Genomic DNA, 23,480 nt, shown 5'->3' on the forward strand with positions numbered 1-23,480 from the left:
TCATATTAGATATGCGTATATTTTATATTTCTTCCACAATATTTATGTATTATAAAGGATATTATTTAGTATGGATTTATTTACAGTTTTTAAATTTAAAAAAGGAATTAGAAATTATTAACTATTAAATTTTTTATAATAACAAGATAATATATATCGTAATACAGGAATTACTCTTTGCTAAGCAGGGAGTCTAACATCTTTAAAATGTACCGTTAAAGTGATCATTCTGAAATATATCACATCAATTTATTTTTTTCCATTGAAATGTGCCAGGTCAATAACTCCTGGTTGTACGAAATCTGCAGGGACAGATGATAACAAAAATTCATTGTAATATGTATTAATACCAATTTTAAAAACGATTTTTCTTACTATATTATCCTGAGGTTATTTATTATTTACGAAACCATTAATTTTTGAATAGGAAATCGACGTCGTTTCAGCCATAGACGCATATTGAAAAGCATAGGCCTCCCCTAAAGATATCTACGGAAAAAAATACCATAATTGCCATGCTTGGCAGGCGGGTTGCTAATCGCAATGTGGTATTATGGTACGCAGAAGACGCTACTGCCTAGCACCTGGAAACTTGTTCTTGCGCAGTGGCGATCCTATATAATTAATGCACAAAGTGTGAATTATATAAGATCGCGTACGGAAATCAAATCCGCTATAAGATACTATACGATACGCTGGGCTACCTCTCGGATAGGTAACTATACATCCATTATGCAAATGAGCTATACATTTACCCCTTCGAAAGTTATAAAATTTTGTTAATAATTAGTAACTCTGTATCTGACATCGATACATGTCATAAAGTATTACTACAAAACGTAATTCCTTCCGCAATAAACATTCCACAAATTTCATTTAAAATGAAGTACGTATTAAATGATAATTTAAATATAAAAAAAATACAAATTGAAAGCTTTCGTAGCACGTAATTTCGTAATCAGAAAACGAACACTTAAAACCTTAAATAACATTTAATCTACCGTAATAATATAAAACGCCATGGTATATTTAATAAAAGGCATTAACATAAAAACGGCTACCGGAATTACAATACAGCTTTAGTTTAATGTACTTTATACCTTAAGTGGTTGCGCAGGCTTTATAAAATATGTCTGACGTAACAGACTGGCTCTCGATAAATAACGGCTGGACAATAAAAATGTTAAAAAACAGAAAAACGCTTTTAACGAAAATATATAGAATACAAGTCGAACACCTTAAAGTACCGTGTTGATGTATAATTTGCCCAACGCCTAGTTTCAATTTTAAATTCTTTCATTTTATTTACATAGCAAATCTTACGCAATGCAATAAAATTTTGCATTTGAATTAGACCATAATTTTTAAATAGGTATTGCAGTATAGTTCAATATATTTTCAATTTACTCAATGGATAGTAATTATTCTCTTAAATATGAAAAATTAATCACTGCTTTCGAATATTGGCACATATATCTACATAGAGACATACAAACATTTTGATTTTAATATAATCTGTACAAAGATAAAATATAAGGTATATAAAAAATAACAACACATAAATATCGTCATTTATAGCTAACGGATATTTTATTATATGAACAGTTTATAACAACTGCATGGGAAAATTAAATTTTCATTAAAAAAGGTTATATATCTCCACAAACTCTTTTTTTTTATTTTGTGAGATATTGTCAACACAAAAGGCTTAATGCGATATACGTATTTTTTATACATAGATATTGGAACATCGGCGGGTTTGAAAATTATTATAAAGAATTTAAGTGAAATTTTTTTAAGTTCTACAAGACATTTTTCGAGTAAATTAAATATTTGCACCTAAACATACCAAAGGTCGCACGAAGACGCCGGATGCAAACTAGCTTCCAACCACCTATTGGAAGCCTATGTTCAGCAGGTAGAAGTCCTATAACTAAAATGCAGACGATGGTTGTAATATCCGATTGATTTTACCCACATCTTAACTGGTCCGTTCCGTTACATTTTTCGATCTTGGAAGCTCGGGATAAAAATATACAGTAACTAGGTATCATTTGGACGAATTAATGTATTTAAAAATAATATCCCTTTAATATCATTAAACGCGATGACCAGTTTAAAGTTAAGAGCATTTTTATGATTTGGTTGGTAAATGAGTTTTTATGTTATTTTTACGACATGTGTACAACAGATAAAGATACTTGCCCCAGTGTAGGTAATTTTTTTTTAAGAATTATAATATACATTTTATAGCAATAAACGTTCAACGCTATGGTATTCAAATGGGCTGACATGTTAGTTTTTATTTCATTACGATCTATTAATGCAAACACTAACTCTCGTTTCTATAATAAAGTTTTATGTTCACAGCAAACGTTTCAAATGTATACAGGATGATTGGTTATAAGTATAGAATTGTAAATGTGTGAATATAAAACACATTTGTCGGCAATTTATGTGTGATACACCCTACCAAAAAATTAATAGCCTCAGAAATAATAAATAACTTAAGGTGATTTAGGTCGCGTTTGATTTCCGGGATACAATCTTACATAATTCACACTTTGGGCATAAATTATATAGGTTTTCAACTGCTCACAAACGAGTTTCTAGAATATGAGCAGCACCGTCCTCTGCGTACCATAATATAACAATGATCACCAACCCGTTAACCAAGCATGGCTACTATGCTATATCTACCCAATAGATATCATTGGAGGAGAGCTATGCCTTACAGTGGCCATCTATGGGATAAAACGACGACGACGATGCCGAATATAATCTCCGAAATGTGGTTGTCAAATTTTAAAAAAATAATTATTATTTTTTACTATTTTCTCAGCTTTTTCTAGATTTTGTAGTACTAGAGGTTATTGGCCTGTTACAACAATCCAGTAAAAAAAATAAATGATTTCACAGTGGTCGCTTTACTGTCTATATATAAATATATATATATATATATATATATATATATATATATATATATATATATATATATGTGTGTGTATAATACATATATATATGTATGTATATACATATAAGTATATACATAATAAAATTTTGCGTATCAATATACTTTTTTAATAATCGTCATAAAACAGTACGGTGGACAACGAGAATCCGTGATGAAATGTTGACGAGGGAATTGGTATTGCAGTCGTGCCGGTGAATTTAGAAAGCCGCTTTGAGCTGTATCCGTAGTAGGGCCAAGCCGTCGCGAGGTGCCGCCGGCGGCGTCACCTACTTTCACGGGCCGGTACGCGGCGGGCGGACGGACGACGCGCAAGGTCGCCGTGAGGCAAACCACTCGTCGACAGAATTTCTTGGAGGCGGCGACACGCGCATACCAGTCCGGGAGCGAATCGCGGTCGCAATAAAAACTCTCGGATATATTTCACGCGTGTGCAACATTATCTCGTCGCTCGCGGCTCCGATTACTTAATGCTTCACGGCTAACTGTACACGGGACGCGAAACAAGATCGCCTTTTTATTTCTCGGTAGGTTCGAAGATCGGCAAGGGCGGACCGACGCGGGGTGCAGTTCCGGATAGCCGCTTTACTACACCTTTGAATGAATTCATCCAAAATGTAATTTTATTATTGATAAAAGATAAAGCCGAATACAAAACTTTAGCAACTGTTAACAGATAATATAAAATTCATTTGAATCTTTATATAGACGTATCCGTAGCAGGATCCGGGGAGCGTAATACCGGTCATTGCGGCGATCTTCGGGGGAGCCCTATACCTTGCAGTGAGCATCTATCGGCTGACATAACGATAATGAACTATATATATACGAGATTTCTACAAACATTTCAATAAACATAATTGTAAAAGACTAAACTGTACAAACATTCAATTGTTGCAACATTGGCTGCTTCGACAATCATCAATGGACAATCAAAAATTAAATGCCGCATAAAGTAGACTTGTACTACATTCATCATGATGAACGTTCTTTACAACTGCTTTGAGGCTCTACCAGGGTACGTTTTACACATTGCTAAGTGCTTTAAGGTCTGTGTCATAAATACAGACCAAAGCTCAGGAAAAGACGAATATTAAGAATATCGTAAACAGAAAGAATATCGAATGACAGTCTTGTAGAGGTTCTATAAGAGAAAAGAGACATTGAACACAAATAAAGTTCGGAAACTGCTGTACTTTGGACATGTAAAGTGTAATTAATAATACAATCTTCTTCTTGTAATAAAGACAGAAAAATACAAAGATGCCGTAAAACCAGGCAGAATAAACATCTCATCATTGAAAAACTCAAAGCTTCATTCAGGACACCAGAGCGAATTTCAGCGAGAGTCGCAGCGTTAGGACTATCTTATTAGTCCTAATGGTAGCCAATTGCTGGTAGGAGAAGACACCGTAATATGATATAATCCATTTATGCCGCCGACTTGTCGTTATTTTGTGTACTCATAGATATTACAGACTTAAAAAAATAAAAGTAGTTTTTAATTTAGAACTATACGGTAATTGGTTACAGAGGTAAACATTACACAAGCAGAAAGCTATAAAGCTTTTAAACCTAAATAATGTTACAATAATTTATTTTTTCTTTTGAAATGTGGCAGGCCAATAACTTCTTGCAGTACAAAATTTTGAATATGTAGTATTTCGAATTTTCCAAACCCTTGTATTGTTATATTACCATAACGGTATTAATTATTTATTAATCCAATGTTATTTAAATAGGAAGTATCAAACATTAATTGACTAAAAATGAACAGTAACCGCCTTTTAAAGTTTTATACATCTATAACCAATTATCCTATACAAGGGAACAATCTATTTGGACGAAAATAAGAGACCTAAATTAAATAAAGTGTAATACGAACTGTCCAAAAAATCTTACCCCGTATATTTAAAGTAAAAAATTAATTAGGTTCCTGAGTAAACTCAAGATAGCTTATCTTGGATTTCATGATCTGATTACCATAACCGTACGCCACTGTGCGGAGATTTGTCTCTGGTAAATATTGAAGGTGAATCCGTAATTGCCTTCTGTTTGGTGAGATAATTATATCTATAATCAAACACCAGAAACGAAATTACATGTTATGTTTGCCAGACAAAATATAAGAGTTTTTAATCATTGTTTTACATTTATACAGTTAAACAGTTAATACACGATACACTTTTAATCATAGAGATGGGTCCGACAAATTCACTTTTCTGTCCCAACTACACAAGTATAACAGACTGAGATTATTCTTAAAAATAATTTAAGTCATGTGTTTTAAAAAAAACTATTAACGCTTTTCAAGGAGTGTACATATCTTAATTTAGCCAGAAAATGCTTTAAACTTTACATCTATTTTTAATGAAAGAGATCATTCTAAAATAGCTTACTTTCATTATTTTTTTTCTTTTGAATGCGACAAACCAATAACTTCTGGCAGTACAGTCTGCAGGGACATATAGTAAATAATAATTAATTTGAATATGTAGTAATCCGAATTTTGAAAACACTTGTTCTTATTATATTATCATTCCGTTATTTATTATATCTGAAACTATTGATTTTTAAATAAGGTACACCATAAATTAATTGATATCAAATGAACGCTCTGTATTTAAAAGTGACAAAACAAATGTAAAATTCCAAAACAATTTGCGTTATGATTTCTGTCTGTAAACCGTTAAATTTATAGTGGCTCTAAATAAACCGGTCAATAATAGTAAAGACCGAATTTTCAACGAGTTAGACGAATATTAAAGAATTCATTGTTGCGCGTTACAATGAGCTCCGTTGATTGGGTAGTGCGGGCTTCTGGCGCGACGGCTAATTGAATTAACAGCCCTGAACACAACATGTCCATTAGGCGGTCTCCGCAAACACGACGAAAGATGGTTGACTGCAAGTCAACTGAATATGCCTTGCTATTACATCGTAGGAACACCTCGTTTAAGGTGACAATAATTAACTAATATGAATCTCGGACGTAAATATAAATCTTTTAATTTACCTTGAAAGAAACGTATTATTTTCCTAGAAAATTTTGGTAGCGAATAATATGGTACTCCAAGGTGAAAGGAACAAATTTTTTGGAAAATTAGTATTTTCTTTATGTCAAACAAGTACTTACAAATACATTTTTTTTTTCAATATTCAAACTAGAGATTTACGTAAAAAAAAGTTAGTCTTAAATAATTTTTTTAGCAGCCAGTATTCAACGTATACTATTAAGAGTCACATAGCAGTTTTATGAGAAACTTTAGTTCGTAATCTAGTAACATTAAACAAAATTTTTACATCCAAAAAGTGGAAATAGCTAATATTAGTGTTTATAAATATGGATACCACACACAGACACACACAAATATGGTTCTTTCCTTGTTTTGTGTCTTAACTTACGTTACTCTTATTAAATGTATTTTTTATTCTTAATTTAAATTTATATTCACGAGTGGGAACCCTGGCTTTTGTAACACAGATCTACTCCTAGTATGGAAGTGAGAGGTCTGAATAATTTTTATGTAAAAATATTTATTTCAACATAACGTATTAAATTAAAAAATATTTCGTGTCCAAAAAGTTAACATATCCTGCATGGGTTTTTGTGTGCGCATTTATAATATCATGAAGATATCTTAAACTTGCCTTCACTTAGTTTTTTAGTTGATCGAAATGTGTGGAACTTGTTTTTTTTTTTCATTTACAAGATTATTATGATAATGTACACATTGATAAATTGTTGAATTTTATTTAAAACAGCAACTATTAAGTTTCTGGCTGCCTTTCCACTGATCGGCGATCCTAGCCGGTGGTAGCTTGTTACTTATAATGTTTAAAAATCGACGATTTACAAGCGCGAGTGTAATGTGTACTTGAATAAAGACTTTGATAATAAAGATTTAAAATTTGAAATCTGAATAAACATTATCATTACTACGTCAAAAGTATTTTCGGAATATAAATGAATTAGACAAATAAAATAACTTAAATTTCTAACAAAATGTGCCCATCCGTACAAAATAAAACCCACAAACCTTTAAGAATACTAGCTAAATAAATTTCAATATGCATCCAGCCTTTATTAATTAAATCAAGGCCAGAAATAAACAAAAATCTTAAAAAATTAAATTCGTTTTCGGTCTACACAGAACGCGAACACACAAGCAAATGTAGAATCATTGTAAAAATATATAAATAACATACACGGAAACGTAAAATCAAAATAAACAATATTTGTAGAATCATCATTTTTTGTAATAGCAGTCGAGGAGCATGTTGAAAAAATAAAACGTGAGGAATTGAAACGAAAGGAAAAAAAATAATTCTTGGTTATTTAGGTAAATCATGATTTTTAACATAAAACTGAATCTGGTATGTTCGAATACACGATTACAATTTTGCAATATAAAATTACGTTGATAACGGTACAAAACGAAATTATTTTAATTTAAGCAGCTGCGATGCCAATATGGTCAAAAGATTGAAAAGAAAACACATGTTTTAATCAGATAGACATTAGGTCTCCTGCTCTTTTACTTTATCTCCTCTACTATGTCACGGTGCGACTAATTGCAGATAAACAAAAAAAAAGTATGAAAATGCAAGCATCTAAAATACACAAAAAATAACGTTGGCTAGAAAAAATATATCTAATACTTGATTTAACTTCGACAAATACAAGCACATTTTATGCATAATTTTTAAAGTTATATCAAAATAACCGTTGAAGCTTACACCTGGCGTCGTAAGTATGGGTCTAACAGCTTCAATCCGTTGCAACACTAATTTACATATTAGTGTACACCTGTACGAAAGCAAGCACATAAAATAAACTAGTGAATTGATAAGCCTAACTGTACACAAAACATTATAAATATTCTGTCTGTAAATATTGTGTAAGAAAATCTTACGGATTTTAAGTTTTTAATTAACATATATACATATTGCTATCTATATAGAATAATTTACAGTAACGACTTTTGTATATCATGAGAGGCAAGAAGAGACAATTTTTATGGAAATTTTAATTAGACTAAACACACTTGAAATGGCATATTGCATTTTAAAAAAGTACCCATAACAAACTCAGACAGGTTTATAGTATAAAATACCTGTAAACTGAAACAGATTTAAAAAAATGACTGCTTAAAATGTCATTCACACACGATCAATAACAAATAATGTATTAATTTCTCGCATGATTACATTTTACAATTTTATATAAGTTGTATGTAAAAATTGTATTGTATGTAGACCTAACAAACCAACACCCACAACGCTTTCATAGAGTAACCAAATATTTAAAAAAAAAACTTTAGTACCAAGGTACGTCAAAGTTCCTTTTTTAATTAGTGTAGGGTAAGACATTACTTAGATTTGAATAAATATGAGATAAACGCAATTCATCACTAAATATTTTAAAAACAATAAATAATAGACCACATGAAATCTACAAAATTTATAACAAACGTAATCCTGCTAAAACTTTATAAAACCTAATCCATTTTAGTTTTATTCCAATAGTTTATTACTGCTTATAACATGAAAGATTTATAATAAAATAATTCCAACGTAATTACATGTTTGCAACATACGTGCACTATCTTTTCCAACATAAATAAACGTAAACAAACCTTCATTATTAAATCATGACGTGGAGTTTAACAATCGGCTTAGAAGTAACGTATTATAAAGGCTGATGATTCAGATTGCATCTGGGAGTGGCGCATGACAGGGTGCGGGTTTCGTCCGGCCCTCCCACCTCGCACACGCCTCCACCTGCATTCCTATTACCTCATGATTTACACCACACAATGCAAAAATTATCTTTTATAATGAAATTAATAAGGATCGTTATACATCGACATATTCTTTATTTGCGTCGGTTAAAAATTCTTTGAAATACGAACAAAGACTTCGTAGGGTATGAGTTTTCTTTCCAGCAAGCGTCAACAGCTGAAATTGAGTATTTTATATCTATATATAAAATACTCAACTCTTAATCCACTCATAGATTTGCCATCACTACTACGCATGTAGTACGTAAATCGTTAGATTTAAAAAATAATTAATCGTTTTACAATGCGGTAACAAGATCTTTGTCTATAATTAAAGACGACAGTATTAATATCGATATTTTTAACTTCAATCTCCACGTTGTTAAAAAAGCACTTAAAATAATTCAATGAATTGAATAATTCTAATTCTTTTACTTTAGTGTAATGTATAAAGTAATGTGTTATTCTTTATGGTTGTTAGAAATGCATCACAAAGTCATTACTTAATGTACAAAAATTATACTGTACTTTGACTGTATCTCGTTTAATTACTTTATAAACAAATAATGAAAATAAATACATGTGATCTTTAGTTTATTTATGTCTACCAAAAAAAAATACCACAACACAATATCTGAAACACCACACGCATGACTCCAGCATGAATAATTTAAATTAATATGTCACAAAAGGGGTCTCGAAACAGCCCAGTCGTGAGTTTAAGTCTTATATCTCTGTACTGCTTTAGAATCAATTAATTCATTACAATAATTCCAACGCTTGAAAGGCGTTTGAGATTTGCTAAAGATATTTAACACTCAATAAATTTTGTTCTAGCTTTAAAGTGTTTGTTTAGTAACACACGTAATTACGATTGTATATACAGGATGATTGTTAATACGTGTAAAAGTTTCAAATTTATGAACATAAAAGTAACGTTTTCAGATTTAGAATTATTGCAACTTAGGTTTAATTATTGTCTACTATCTGTTCGTGCAGACTTGGTACTACCAGAAGAATCAGGCGTGCCGCATTCCGAGAGAAAAAATAAATTAATATGACATATTTTAATGTGATCACTTTATACTGGGTGTACACTAGAGTAATACGTTCCAATTAACAATCAGCTTGTGTATAAAATAATTAATCGAAACAATGAGTAAGAGTTTATTCACTCTCAAGTAGTAATGCCGTTCGCATATTACCATACAAACTAACAAAGACCCATACAATTAGCGGAGTCAGTGAAATACCTTAACGGCTGATCTAAGGTGCATTCACTCGAGTCGAAAACAATTTCGCAGAACAATAGGGTGAGATACGAGATGAATTATTAATAGAGCTAATGAGGCGCACAGAGCATGGACGCGATAGCGGGGTGAGTGGCGCGACCTCGACGCGGCCGATAGTGCCCACGCAGCCTGATTGTCGCCAACAAACCGAAACCAACGTTTTAACGACATGCGACCGCCACTAGCACCTAGCACTCGGCCATAAGGATCAATATCCCATAACCAAGACGTAAAACAATACCCAAAGCGACGTTGCGGTAAAGCACACGCGCGTGAATTCATTTTAAACTACGCTAAGGCATACAGTTGCCCGTACTTACCGTGTAATAGATACATGTTCATAACATTTTCCTCCTGTATCGCATTGAGTTATACATAGATGCAGTAATCATGTTATTTTGACACGGGTTTTATACGATTTAAAGTTATCAATTATGAATAATAAAAAAAATAAACACCTTTCCTTAGTTTGTTCATATAAAATATATTTTATTTAGTATATGTAAATATTGTAACCGACGACATAATCCAAGTCGGGAAGTCTGGGTACGGGCAGCGTAAGGCAATCATTGTGATGATCCTTGGCGGAGGCCCATGCTTTGAAGTATGTGTGTAACGAAAGACACGATAATGAAATATTTTCAAGCATATAATATTAAATAATAGCACATTTTTCATAATTTATAATTGTTTTATTTTGTTGTAAAACATATTGTGCATTGTAACGTTAAAGAACTTCGTAAACAAGCGTTTGGTGCGGCTGTCGCCGCGCCTCTGGTGATAAGGAGGGTCGCGAGCTATTCATTCATGTTATAATTAAATAAAATGAATGAGTGTTGCGTCGACCTCTTTATTCACACAATTAACTTCTCGACAACGTATTTACTTTATCACTTGTGTATACTATTTTTTTACTGTTATCGTTTCGGTTTCAAGCGAAATCCTGTTCGTACATGCCTCGAAGATGTTACATCTTTTACGATTACGTTGTGTGTTACTAATATTATATTATCGCATATTCGTTCAGTGAAACTTCATTTTCACAGATATTTTAATATAACACCATCATCATATTAGACGATAGGCGTCCACTGCAAATCATGCCTCGTCATAGACCAAAGATCGTCATTACCTACGGTCTTGCCCTGCCCGCATTCAGCCACCTTAACTATGTCGTCCATGTTATATCTATACAACAAAATTATAAAAATATTGAATTAAAAACTGTGAAAAGTTTGCACTTATTTAAACACATAAATAACTTCAAATATGTATTAATTAATTTTAGAATAACTAAGATTAGAATTATACTAAAATTCAATTTAATATTTTATTTTTGGAAAAAAAAATATTTAATGCCTATACTAAATAAACATTGTGATTTAGCGATGAATAACAATATTGGCATGTAAAGATAACGGACAAGTAATAGAGATATGAAAAGAACAATTGGCTCTTCAGCGAGGAACCGATAGAAAGCATTCTTTGATTTATCACCTACACAGATAAACCGATAGCGAACCTACGTCACATTCAAAGGAAATTGTTCGGTGACGCGGGATTTCGATAACGCACTTATTTTGTTTTGAGTCACGATGTAACAGGCGCCGACTATTGCCTACTGATATACCAGATCTTAGAATAAAAAATTAACAAAATATACCGTATGTATAAACTAAAATTACTATTCATATTTATTATGTCACAAAGGAACGATGATAAAACTCGGACAGTAAAATCAACTTGTGTGAAAAAAAATTCTCTTACTTATACCTGGGGCAAAGAGTCAAACAATGCAAGTCCAATTTTAAGAAAAAGAATGCAAAATCAGACTCCGCTGGTCAGCGTTTAGAAACTACGAAACATCTCGTGCAAAATATGCTTTAAGACAAAAGTCTTCGTGTAATATTTGTCAGTGAGGAGTTACAGCACTTAAAAGTGGTCGCCCTCTGACTCTGTGCCTCATTGATAAGTTCATAATTTCTCAACGAGCCATCGAGAGAGCTATGCTCTGGACTTCTCTTCGAGATCCAATCACGGATGAAGAGAACCGTAGATGAACGAAACTTCATAGCCTTGGGGATTGCCAAGTAGCTGTGGGCAAACCACATATCGTACAGAACGGATGACCTCTATAGTTCTATCTATTTCGAAATTTATGGCGGATAAGTCTGTTATTACAGTGGACGTCTTACGGGTGAAGTCATGACAATTATGATAAAAAACATAAATTTTTAAAACATTTCTACAAATCAAAAAGTAAAGTAAAAAAAAGTGAAATTTTTGATATTCGAGTGTCATATGCATGTATATGTATATACAACTGCGTGTTTATAGATAATTAAATCCAATCATAAATGTATTTGTACTAATAGATATATTTTCAATGACCAATTATAACTGAACCCATTTTCTTTTTGTTTTGCTTTTATAAAGATAATACATCTTATTCTCGAAATTTATTTGAAATGTATAAACAAAAAAAATATTACTATAACATTAATTTAACAGTTTTGTGTAAACGCGATGTAGCTGAAGATTTTATTTTTTTAAATTTTGAGATTTTCTAGAAGAGTATTCTTGTAAAACATGAACGGTTTTAATAAACTTATCATTTAAAGGACATCCAGGGTACCTTATCTCTTTATATTACAAAATAATAGTGAATATTCGTAAAAAAAATCAAAATTTATTTATTCACGTAGTCATTTACATGCGCTTTTGAATCGTCGATTATTGTAACATTATAAGCAGAAATTACAACCGGCTCGGAACGCTGAGAAAAGCCGGTAAGAAACGGTTATTATTTTAAATTAAATCTAAAATTTTTCATGCGTGCATTATAATATCAATTGTGTAAATGAGTCAACAAACCAAACTCCACACATTTTAATAAGATCTATTTGAAAATATACATTTAAGTACAAATTTTTATGTAAATATATATTTTATATAAACGGTATGTCTTGAGGAACTTTGTTGTATATGCGTACAACCAGACCCATGAAGGATTTGTAAAAATTTTGAACACAAAATTTATGCGTGTGTGTTTATTTTTGTATCTTTTATTTATCATTCATCATGTAACTTTAATATTTTTTTTTTTAAATTTATACGTATTCATTATAAAACAAATTTCAAATCAAAGAAAAGGCAATAATTACCACAAACTTAAAGTTTACAGACTTTAAGACAATGAAATGATATGTATCATAAAAATACTTTTATTTAATTATTCTGTATCATTAATGTAAATGTTTATTTCATCGCGTCTATGATCTTCCATTGATATATTCCAGACAATACCATATTTTCTAATCATTTTTAAATAATGAGAAACATAAAACTAGAAAATTAACTGACTTCGAAACTCATTACAGCAAAGTCGCATATGTCAAGTCAATTCTATTTATCCCAGCAAAATACAGACTTCAACTTAAGTTTACGGCACTAGCCCCATAAATATATCAACCGTGTAACACTAATGGTTTCTTGTGTGTAGTTGTACATTGCGCAGTTTTAACTAGTATTTAGAAAATGTAGAAAATACTTTGACTTTTCATATTTATTTCACGTGCATTCAGGATACATGAATATTAATTTAATTTTATTATTTATTTTCACTGCCTTAATAAGATCTTTGATATTTGTAATTTATTGTTTACATCGTAGAAAGTCTTTGAAGTTTGTGCAGTCTTCAAACGGTTTTTATCGCTATGTGTTATAAGTTGTATTTCCGTTCGTAAATTTTTTGCAATGATAATCCGAACTGTTACTCGCGTCACTTCTAGAAAGTCACGTCAATTTATAGGGAAGTCCAGATACATTCAGCGAGTATTAATAATAGATTACGGGTACGTTGAATGCCCAAAGTAACGCTGAGTCAGTCGTTCGCTGAAAACGATGAAACATTGGACGGTTAAGGGCCGTTTTACTGCATCTGATACTATCATAATCAATAATTTCAAAAAATAACGTAATTTGTAAAAACGTTTTTGAAATTTTAATTGGTACATATTAAAATTAATTGTTGATTACTACGAAGATATGTCCTTACAATAAAAATAACTTAATGTAACTTATTACAAAGTTATTACCATACTCAACGAAATTGGAAATAGGTGTAAATTTTTTTTTTTTTTTTTTGTTAACAAATGAGCTATATATTGACCATATTTATCTTCACCCTGTATAGTAATATACCTATATAACACATGTAAATACTTCTTAGAATACGAAAGAAAATTGCAATGTAAAAATTCGTGATAGTGCGCCTATTAATTGTTTCTCGAGTAACATCCGCTTGTGATAATAGGATGCATATTATGCAAACATAGTCTTAGCAGCATTGACGAAGCTAATACATTACTTAGTAGTATATAATAGTTTTACATTTGAATGTCAAATATACATAAACTATTATTAGTAACACATATGTAAGATTGAATAAATAATTTTAATTAACGTTATATTTTATCTATAAATGCCGCATAATCTACTATACGTTATTAAAATCCTAACTGCACAGGATTATTTTATAATTTTTGTTATTTAGATGGCGGGACTGAATAAAATAATAATTAAATGCAAGATCATTTGTAAATCCGCTTTGAGACACATAAAATTAGAGTGTTAGCAAGATAGTGCGTAAACCGATCTTTATAATTAATTCTCCGTAAATATGTTAATGTTTTCTCGTAATAACTTAATATAACTCTTGATCATTTAAATCAAATGTTATGTCATTAAACAACATTACCGAGTTTTATAGGATTGTTCGATAATTAAAAGTATCAATTATGACACTGTTTAGGTACAGCTAACTAGTACCTAGGGAAATTTTTAAGTAACAGTACTGAAGATTTACATTTCTCCTTCTTTTCAGCTGATAGACGTCCACTGCTAGGCATAGGCGTTCTCCAAAGTTTGCCACGATGACTGATCTTGCGCTGCTCATATCCAGACACTTCTCGCGATCTTGACTATTTCGTCGAATCTAGTGAGGGGCTTATCCATGCCGCGGCACTCGGTACCAACGAAGCTGTAAAAGGGCTAGCAGCAACGACTTCATCAGAAACAATACCATACCGGCTCATTGTCTCCGAGAATCTTTCGGTCCGAATGGCCCAATTTTGTTTAATAATATAATATATTAGTATTTAATAACATTCTAAATACTTAGAAAATCTGATTTGTAAATGTTCGAGGCTAATGTCTTAAAAGACAAAACCAACGAAAAAAAATTGCTGCACCATATTTAAATATTTTTAAGTTATTTAATCGTTACATTTCAATTTATTTTTATTAGGTTAATTGACATAACCTAATTAAGTGAAAATATGATTTTTCACATAAAAAGATGAGCGACCTAGTGGTATGTTGACACGCTTTGCCAATTTATAAAACACATATACCAAGGTACCCATGACATTCAAAATTTTAAAATACAAAATCAGAAGACATTGACTCGGTAATTTGACAAGATGCAGCGACCTAAGGTGGTTTTTTATAAAATAAACACGACGTTGACTTAAACCACGACGGACTTTTGGAACACGAAACATAATGGATCTATTTATTTTTTAATTTTAATCGGACTGCTTCTGGGCGAATCTTGTTTATTATTATTTCTAACTAAAAATATAAGCAATACGTCATTAATATCAAAGGATTATTGTAGATATAACAAAATTTGAGAAGAGTATTTCCAAAAACGATTTGTCAAGTTTTTGAGCATTAATGTTATATGTCAACGTTATAATATATTAAAATAAATTTTTCTCAGACAGAGATCGCAAAACCTCTCTTGAATAATTATAATATCATCAATATTTTTCCGTCCTAATGAATTTATAAGTAATATATTTTTCATGTCTGTTATCTTTGAGAAGTATTAAATAAGAGAAAAAAATTGGAACTGACATTAATTTTAAAAAAAATATTGAGTAATAAAACAGACTTCTCTATAGAACAAACTATAGGGTGCAGATTTAGTAACAGTTATATTATATAGTTATTTATAATACACGTAAATCTACATGTAGATTAAAGACGAAGAAATAGAATTATATGTAATCAACGGATCAAATGAAAATATTTTGGAAGTCTTGAGCCATAGGTTAGTATTCATAATAAAGTTAGCGTAAGAGTGCATTAAAGTTAGTGCTTAATAAAAATCCGTAGTAGTACATGAATTACAAATAATTACTTAATAAAAATAAAGTTACTTCCAGTAATGTACAAATTAGCAAATAGGTTGTTTATTTTAAAATACGTTCGAGTCGTTTTCACGTACTTTATAAATGTGTTTAGACGGTACGGAGTGTATAGTTTTTACCATTATCTTTGTTAAATAGTATACCTTACAAAATAGAGAATCTACAATATGTTTTGTCTGTTAAACTATTTCATTAACTCATAACACAGTTTGTAAAGTTTAATCTATGGAAACAAAAAAAAAATCCGCCAAATGCTTTGTGCGAGAATACCTTTTAATTTTCCTGTACTATATGTGGAATACCTAACGGTCAATGATATAATGACTTCAATAAAAAATTGACAAAGACCTGATGGTATTTCTAGAATCAGGTGCTGATCCAGCGATTTAATTGGAAATTCGTCATTATCAAAACTATATTTCTTCCTAATTTGTAATAATTTTAATTTTTTGGACAACACTTATTTAATTATACGGATAAAAATGGAATTGCTTTCATTTACAATTTAATAATTATTGTTTAATTATTGCTTGAACACTTTGTAAATAATTAAAACTATAACAAATATATAAAAGATAATAATTTTATAATATCGTAATAATTTTTTAGTTGTAAATAAATTTTCTTGATAAACAATTTATTGATGATAAAAACTCGAACATAAAAATAATTGTCTAAAAGTAATTAAGGGTTTTTTCAAGAAAACAAAAACAGGATCCATTCACAGTTAAATTACAGTTAAAGCAATATTAAAACACCTCGATTGATTTGATAATTCTAGTTTTATAGATGAAAAATAGGTAATAGAATTTATAAATTGCGTGTTCTTGTATAAATAATAAATGGAATATTTAAATTAGACGTATGATATCTTTAACTGGTTTATATTTGTGTTATCTTCAACGTAGCGGTGGATGGCTTCCCTGTTCACATATTACTTATTAAATTATAATATATTGCGTTAAACTTGTCATAAATTCAAAATAACGATAAAGTTATTAAGTGAAGAGTTGTATTATTATACACTTTTTTGTTGTTTTTAATCGTGTATTTCCTTAAAGTGACTTGTCGAGATTTTTATATTTATTTTAACATTCCTAAAATTTCTATGTATAAAACTTATTCACGTTCTTTATTTTATATGTACCACAATAAATAAATTCTATATTCAATATTAAAAAGAGTACAAACATCATGAAACTGCAAAAATATTTATGTTTCTCCTTGTAAAGGTTCAGAATTATTGAACTAGAAGTTTGAGAAGTTACATCAACTTAAGTACCTACTTAAGTACTCATAAATATCTACGTGTACCAACAATTTCAACTTGTTTTGATCATACCATGTAACTTTCTAATATAATATTAAACACATCAATATGCATATTAAAACGTAGATCGGATTTAAAACATTAAAAGTTTTAATTGTATAAATTTGCATAATGAAAAATAATTAAAAATAAAACTTACCTTAAATATCAAATCGCCTCTCTCCTTACAGCAATCGAAAATATTAACTTCACTGGTACACAGAAAAAGTCCGTTAAGTAAGTAATACGAAAAATAGCACCTTTGGTAACGTAAACAGTGCGATGTGTGCCGAAACTCGCGAGCAAAGAAAGTTTCCTCGGGATCATTTATTTTATTTTTCTATCATCAGGAGTTTCAGGTTGTCGGGCGATCGATCGTGTGGATAGGGAAGTGCGAAATAGGCGCAGAGAGCCGGGTTACAAGCTAGCTGACGGCAGCGAGGCAGCGCGTGCACTGAACGCCCGATGGCGGTGCCGTCGGACGCCGCCACAACTCTGCCCCGCGCTTGCGCCGGACCAGTTCCGACCACGGACCGAACTACTCTTTTTAAAAAGTACTCCCTAGTCTCTCATTCGCCATACTCGCCAACCTGCATCAACCGCGATGCACAATGCACTCCACACACTTTGACATTCAAAACCGAATACTATTTGTATAATCATCCAACAGATTTACACAAGCTTAATAAGGTTTATTATAATACCTGCAACGTCAAAAGTTTCATCCTATCGCAGTGCAATAGAAAAAAACATAATTCAGAATAATAATTTTATGAATAAATACAATAATTACTAACAGAATACTTGTACTTTTTACACTGTAATGTTTAATAGCACACGATATTTATTATGTCATTACAATATCGTAAGACGCTTTTTTTGGTTGTTATTGACATTAAACTATGTGGTTTGAGAAGAGAATTTTTTTTGCAATTTTTCTACATTTTCTCTTCATGCAAACTAAAAAGTCATGGAAAATGTGAAAAAATAAATGTGTTAACGGAATCTCACTCGACTTTTATGCTTAGTAAATCATTTCTATATTATGTATATGTAAATGTATATGTATATATATAGAGATAGAGAGAAAGAGAGAGAAACTATATATATATATATATATATATATATATATATATAATATACGTATATATTTGATTTCTTTAAACAATTAAAGTTTAAATTCCTATAATAAATCCACCATTTCCCATCCAAAGTTAAGAAAAGAGAGAGAGGAACCTTCGCAGACTTTAAGTTGAAGGATGCCATTTCAGAGTTTAATTTGATTCTAGCAACGCTATCCCATTAGCATTCTTCTAATGACGTTTACAAGTTGCCACTGTAAATGATTCTGCGTAATAATACGAGCAAATGAAACACCAAACTTTTTTAATAGCATTTATAAAACTTAACACTCACAGAGAACTTTGCATGCAAAATAATGCAAATAACATACAAGGTCCAAAGTAGCTATAAAACAAATATGTGTACATATATATTTGTTGTTTTGATATTGCGTCAATAACAAAAATATAAACCGTACAATCTTGTTACTATATTTGGTTATTTAACTATTTGTTTGCTCAACTTGGCAGAATACAACAATAATTAATAAAATTATTTATTACCTGCTTTTATTCCACCTTTACGATTGTGATTTTAATAATTCAAGTAATAAAATACAGGTATATCTCGCACCAATTTGACCTTAAATAGAACACTTATCATCAGGTAAACGTAACCAAACAATTTGGCTGCCAATATTTCTCTACTATTAAACATTGCCGCGCTTCTATTGGAATTACTAGTCGTACATTATCTGCCATATCTGCAGACTGATTGTTTATAGGCGTAACCTTTTCCAAAATATCAATGGGTTCAAAGGTAATAACGTATTAATAATACAGTAATAAAAAAATCTAATTCGGATTACTCTGTATTCAAATAAATTCTTTTTTACTACTAATACTTTTTTACTATCCCTGAAGGTTTTGTGATGCCAGATGTTATTGACCTGTAGTATAGCAACAGAAATAATAAATTAATGTAACACATTTCAGAGTGATCACTTTATACAGAGTGATTTAAAATAGGTATAAAGGCTTTAAAGCTTTTTACTGGCATGTGAGCTAAACGTTCACTCCTTTGAAGCTATTACAGCTATAACGAATCACTCTGTATACGACAAGTTTATTATCTTTAATATTTACAATTCTCGAATGCCACATAGTTGATATATCACCCATCTTCAATCAATAGATTATAAATTGTCCATTATAATCTAGACGAAAACAATTCATCTAGGTTTTGTATGTAACGGTTTCATAAAGAGACCACACATCTAGCGGTACGTTTCAAAATAGGTTTTGACACTAATAAATATATCACGAAGATAACATCCTGCGTTTGCCTATTAACCGCAGGCAATATATACTACATTGTTTTCCTTTTGGACCACACAAGCTTTTCCCGATTCATGGTTTTCATTCTCTGTTCATTTGTAATATTATTATAATAAATAACTTGAATAATTTCAACCGCTCATTAATTATACTTTTTTAGATATTATGATTTTAATTTTAATTTACACATTAGTCATATCATCATCATTTCAGCTGCACAACACCCATAGTTGGACATAAGCCTCCCTGCCTCGTAGATTACTGCATCCAGCGTCTTTAAAAGATCTTAAAAAATTAATCTGTCCATCTTGTGGTTGAAAATCCTTCGTTGCCCTAGCCGGTTCTTCATCTCTACTTCAGGTCATCATCATTTTCACCTAATTAGTCGTCATAATCGTCATTTTAGCCAAAGGACATAAAATGCAGGACATACAACTTCCGGGCATCATACCTTCTTCCATCTTCCGACGACTCTAATAAGGTTGTTTGTCGATCTCTTGAGTGGATGTCCTACGCTGCGCCTGCAGCCGTGGTCGGTTTACTTAAAAAACTTAAAGAGCCATTGGTCATCAGCTCTGCGTGCCGCATGGCTTGTCTACCGCCATTTCAACTTTACTATTAGTCCAATGTAAACCTATGTAAGTAACTTTACTGAAAATACTACGTAATATATAGTTTGACACACGGGAAATAATTGTTAATGTTCCAGTGAAATATATGAAGTCTACAAAGCAGTATATTGTCAAAGAGGTTACTCAAGCAATAGGTGATAGGTCCATTCCGACATTACATTAACAAAGTCCCTTCTCTGATCTTATCTGTAATATATAGATTACGTAAAAGTAAGAAAACGTGAATGCTTCTGTGTCTTTGCGGACATTTAGCGCAATTAATAATGTTCATAGCGGACATCTAGTTATCGAAATATGTCACAGCGGCTAGTAAAGTTCAATTAGACATCGCTTTAAATTACATGTAAATGAAGTGAAATTATCTAATAAACAACCCCGTAAATTAGTTGATTGCTAGAATGATGAGTTTTTAATTGCAATATGCAATGTGATTGGTAAAAGCGTAAAGACGTGAATGTATAGCTGATTTATTACAAAAATCTTTAGAGCTTTTTTACCTATTTCTAATCAACTTGTACACGACGATCGCTCTAAAATATGTTAAATAATTTTTTGGTATACGACAAGTTAATAACATCGAGTTATGTAAATGTACAGGAACATATAGTGAAAAATGATCAATTTTAATAAGCATTAATCTGAATTTTAAAAACTCTTTTTACGCATTACGTTATTGATTATATCTAAATCCATTGATTTTTAACCCCTTCAAAGCTTTAAACCTATAACCAATCACCCTTTATATTATTGAGAACTCGTTTAAATTCCAATAAAACTTTTACATCTTTAATATACAATATATACCGTTTCCTTAAAAGCAATAAATAACGTTATAGCGGTACTTATTAATAAGTTGCATTAAATATTTTGTATGTATTCCGTAAAGTTAGTAGCGCAATAAAATTATTGAGATCAAAGAAATTAAATTAAATTTTTTGGGTCCGAATCAAAGCAGTGTGTACGGAACCAATAACGTATAAAATAAATTTACGTACATAGTTTTTGGGTTTATCTAACACCTTCAGATATAATAAGCATTTATTTTTTATTTCATGTATATAATTAATGAATTTACTTTTCGTTCTTGAATCAATATATTATGTAGAGATCAAATGAAATTCATACGCAAAGAAACGAGTTGAAGTGACAGCATACAGGTCACATAGCGCGCAGAATAGATGGCCCCTGCGGCCATCCAGCAACAAGATGGATAGACAACCTTATTTTAAGTCCTTGGAGGCCCTGGACGCAGGCCATTGCCAACCGGTCCTATGTCAAGCACCGAACGTCCTGCTTGATGACGATGAAAGAATCTTAGTCCAGCAGGTTTTTTAAATGATTCTTAAATAATAACAGCTTGATTTACCCAGTTATTAACATTTTTAATTTTTAAATCCAATTCATGACATGATTCAATTTAAAGATGCATAAAACGGCACCATATTCATTTATAACGATATATTTTATAAGATCTGTCTGACCTAAAAAAACCTACGTAAAAAGAAGAAAGAAAGTGTTTAATTTAAAAATTACAAATACGATGTGGTTTTTTCATAATTCCTAAAGATGCTATTTTGAATATGATAATATGGCGTACAATTTGTGAACATGAAAAAAAAACCTCTTACGCAATAATTGGTTTGAGATGATGCAATAACAATGCAGTGTTAAAATTATAAAAAAAAAACACTTTAATTTTCTTGATATTCCAGTGAGGGCCCACGGCATAAGAACGTGTTCTGTTTCTTCTGGTCCCATTGGCAAGCTTATGGAAGCCATGGAGCATAGTACTGCACGGGATTTTCCTACGAGGTCAAATTAGGAATGTGGAAATTCGTAAAGGATCAGAAGTGACCAAAATAGCCCAGCGGATTGGGAAGTTGAAGTGATAGTGGATAGATGACCTTTTGAAGATTGTCGGAAAACGCTGGACGCAGGCTTCCATTTGGTCTTGTTGTAAGTCTTTGGGGGAATAATATGTCCAATAGGACCCCTGCGGCTTAAATAATGACGAAGATAATGAATAACAAAAAAGTGGAAATGATTTCCATGATTCTTAAGGTTACACCTGTTACCATAATTTCGCTTATGACTATTTTTAAACATTAAGTAAATGGAACTGTAAAAGAAACAAAGTAAAGTAACAGGCAAACTATGAATAATGGTCACTCAATACAGCTACGAGTGAATTGCGACAACGAGTAGCTTGAAGGAATGCATGAGCGCGCACGGCGAACAAAGGTTGCGGTTTGCAATTCACACTTGATGCCTTGTAAGACGCAGATCTTTATCTGACATTATCGATCGACGTGATTAACTGTACTAAAGTGATAATGGCACCGTAATAACAGACGCTGGCGCTACACAGCGTACTCGTTAGATAAATTATTCGCGGAACTAATTAACTAATCGTGTTTATTTACTTATTGGATACGTTAAGTTTTCCTAATTTTGTTGAGATTACTGTGTTTTGTTTATATATTATAATAGATATTTGCCCCGATGGACTTCTTACAAGTTATTAATCTATCGCTGTATAAAAAAAAAGAACGTATTTCTAAGTAGTCTTCTTCTTCTTATTTATTTTAGCCGAAGGACAGCAGCAAGTCCTAAGCTTCCCTCAAAGATCGCCGATATGAACAGTCCTGCGCTGCCGGCATCCAGCGTCTTCCCGCGATCTAAACTATATCGTCAGTCTACTTAGTGGAAGGCCTACCCACGCTGCGTCTATCAGCTCGTGATCGCCACTCGAGAAACTTTCGATCCCAACGGTCATCGATTGCACGAGCGATGTGCCCCCCCTATTTCCACTTCAGACAAGCAACTCTTCGAGCTACCTTTGTGATCTTGGTTCTTCTAAGTATCTTTATGAGTAA

General features: G+C 31.5%; 1 protein-coding gene across 1 annotated transcript in view; it reads right to left on the reverse strand.

Annotated features, from left to right (window-relative positions):
- cv-2 (crossveinless 2) overlaps positions 1-17,816 on the reverse strand; it is a 67,575-nt gene extending 49,759 nt beyond the window's left edge. The window contains exon 1 of the mRNA XM_068773767.1: positions 17,734-17,816. The gene's annotated coding sequence lies outside the window, so the exon portion shown is untranslated. The remainder of the gene's footprint in view (positions 1-17,733) is intronic.
- Positions 17,817-23,480: the final 5,664 nt, after the last annotated feature.

Source organism: Battus philenor, unplaced genomic scaffold, assembly GCF_028537555.1.
Source record: "Battus philenor isolate CCGP_79_NKW_IND1 unplaced genomic scaffold, ilBatPhil1.0.hap1 SCAF_6, whole genome shotgun sequence".
NCBI lineage: Eukaryota > Metazoa > Arthropoda > Insecta > Lepidoptera > Papilionidae > Battus > Battus philenor.